The following is a 3,276-nucleotide window of genomic DNA, read 5'->3' on the forward strand; positions in this document are numbered from 1 at the left end:
TTTTTTTTATTCTGGGATTTATTTACCTTCTCTAATTGAAACTTTGTAGCTTTGAGTGGAGCTCAGAGCCAGCCAGGGTGGGCGGGAGGGAAGCCTCCTGCTTGCTCCAGCTCAGTGGCCACGGCCGGCTGAAAGCAGTGATCTGGGGTTTATTTACCTTCTATAATTGAAACTTTGTTGCTTTGAGTGGAGCTCAGAGCCAGGCCGCGGCAAGCAGGAAGCTTGGCTTCCTCCATCATTGGGGCAACCAAGCCTCCTGCTTGCTCCAGCTCCGTGGCTGCTGGCCGCCATCTTGGTTGGGTTAATTTGCATATAGTCGCTCTGATTGGCTGGTGGGCATGGCTTAAGGCATAGCGAAGGTACGGTCAATTTGCATGTTTGTCTTTTATTAGTGTAGATGTGCATATGGGGGTTCCATAAGAATATGAGATCCCAAGACACATTGGGCAGTTGAGGGTTAAAAACCAATCAGGATAAAAGAGATGGAGGCAGGGGTCTGAGATTTCAAAAGGAAAGTAGGCATTTCATAAGTAAATGAGAAAAAGCAAATATATGGAAAAAAGATCCTTGCTGGGTCACCCAGAAACAATGGGACACAGAGAGAAGTCCACCAAACAGGCTTGCTGGATCCTCGCTGGCTATACTTAATTCATACATGCCAAGGTAAATGTGCTAAGGCTGCCTTCCTGAAGCAGGTTTGTTTTTTTTTTTGCAATTATGTAAATACTAGAGGCCCGATGCACAAAATTTGTGCACAGGTGGGGTCCCTCTTTCTGGTCAGCAATCAGGACCAATCAGGGCCATCTCCCCCAGTCCCGATCAGGGCCGATCGGGGCTGGAGGCTGGGGAGGGACTGTGGGAGGTCTCTAGGGTGTGTCTGGCCCTGTCTCACCCAGTCTCTATTGGCCGGACCCCAATAGCAAGCTAACTTACTGGTCGGAGCATCTGCCCCCTGGTGGTCAGTGCATGTCATAGCTAACGGTCAGTCAACTGCTCAGTTGGACACTTAGCATACTAGGTTTTTATATATATAGATTGTAACTCATGGCTCAGAATACTTGGCATGCACTTTCCCTCCAGCCCCTGGTCTTGGTAACCTCATGTCCTTCCAAGGCTCTGCTCACTCTCTTCAGCTGCCACATGAAGTAAATTGCATCCTGTGCATGGAAACCCTTTGCAGGCTCCATGGGTGTGTCTTTACTTCACTGCAGTTCTGATTACCCCAACATAAGGAAAGACACCTTCATTATCAGGTAACACCATCGTGGTAAGACCCCTGCTCAGCCTACAGCAGTGGTTTTAAATAGGCTATGGGTCGCTCTAGATGGTTTTGCTCAGTGGATAGACCATGGCCTGTAGACTAAAAGGTCCTGGGTTTGATTCTGGTCAAGGGCACATTTCTGGGTTGAGGGCTTAATCCCCAGTAGGGGGCATGCAGGAGGCAGCAGATCAATTCTCTCTCATCATTGATGTTTCTATCTTTCTCTCTCCCTCTGCCTTCCTCTCTGAAATCAATAAAAATATATTAACAAAAATAAAAATAAATAAGCCATGAATCAAACGTTGCTGCTCTCCATCCATCCAGCCCCCTCACACCCTCTTTTGTCTTCACCCCTCCCCCCCCCACACACACTCTGCTGTGTTCTGTAAAATGGGGTCAGGATTTCTACTTCAACCAAGGGTGATGCTTCCGCATGGCCCTCCTTCCCCACCCATCTCTGTCCCCAGTCCTGTGGGGTCTCTCCCTCTCTCCCCTCCATCTAACTTGGTGGGCCCTCCTCTGTCCCCTCCTCCTGTGACCTCCTGGCTGCAGCCTCCCCTTTTCTCCTCTGGGGGTGAAGCTCCCCAAAGGCTGTGGGCTGGGGGTGAGGCGGGGTTGTGTGGGGAGGGGTGGGGCTGTGTGGGGCCTCCAAGGAGAGCTGGGGTCATGGGTCACAGGGAGGAGGAGGGAGGGACCTGTCCTGTGGGAGAGGCACCTGGCTCCTCGGCTGCCCCCACCCAGCAGCTTTTCTAGACCCCTGTGCAGCTGTCACCCTCTGCCCCTAGCTGCCTCCTGCTTCCTTTCAAGTTTTGGACTAGTTTTCTCCAACTCAGCCCCGCCCCCTCTCTTCTGCATCTCTGGGAGCCGGAGGCCGCCCCTTGGCCTTGGGTAGGCATGCCTGGCCCATTCCCCCAAAATGGTGCTACCCACTCTCCTGGAGTAGTTAGTGAAACTTAACAAATAAAAAGAAGCAGCTCTGTATATTATAAATTGTGCACTGAGAACACCACAGGCTACGGAGGGCTGGGCAGTCCATGGCTCTCGGATCATGCATAGCAGCCTCCCTTGCCACCCAGTCCCTCCTGGCTCCTGCCCCCACCTGCCTCCATCCAGGGCTCAGGCCAAACCCTGGGAGCTTCCTGATGGCTCTCACCTCACACCTCACTTTCTAGTCCAGCCCACTAGCACCTGCAGCAAGCAAACCTATTGGTTGGAGCATCTGTCCCCTGGTGGTCAGTGCACTTCACAGCGACTGTTCAGGTGGTTGAACTCCCAGTGGAACTCTGGTCAAGGGGACAATTTGCATATTAGGTTTTTATTATATAGGATTTGCAATATTACCTTTAGAAAGGGAAAGGGGAAGACCAAAAGTTCTTTCTGAATCTTTTGTTTCTTATAAATAACCAGCTTAAAATAAGAAATATCACTAAAGGTGTATTTGGGGGTGACAAACTCTGGCCCCTCTCACTTTCCTCTCTCTCTCTTTCTCTGTCTCTCTCTCTCTCCTCTGCTCACCACTCTAGTTTCCTTCCTTTCTTCTATTTTTCTTTCTTATTTATTTTTCAAAACACCCCCTATGTTTTAGGAACTCTAATAGTCTTTGAAGTAGCACATTGAAAACACAGATATCATTTCTTTATTTTTGGAGTTAATAGTCTAGTGAGAATGAAGGAATCTAAACAAAAAATTTCAATAAAGTAAGGTATGTTATATCAGTGAAACTTTTGGTACTATCAAAAATTAAAAATGAAGCAGCTTGAAAGCTTTGGAAAAACATATGCATAACTATTAAATATAAATACTGTGTAATCTGAAAAATAGCCATCTAATCTAATAAAAGACAAACATGGTAATTAACCATACCTCCGACACGCTTCCCATTGGCTAATCAGGGTGATATGCAAATTAACTGCCAAGAAAGATGGCGGTTAACGGCCAACAAATATGGCGGCATACATAGGTGCAATGCTGGGAGGCAAACGGGGAAGGATGGGAGAAGCTGCCTGCTGCTGACG

This window comes from Myotis brandtii, unplaced genomic scaffold (genome assembly GCF_000412655.1).
Source record: "Myotis brandtii unplaced genomic scaffold, ASM41265v1 scaffold373, whole genome shotgun sequence".
Lineage (NCBI taxonomy): Eukaryota > Metazoa > Chordata > Mammalia > Chiroptera > Vespertilionidae > Myotis > Myotis brandtii.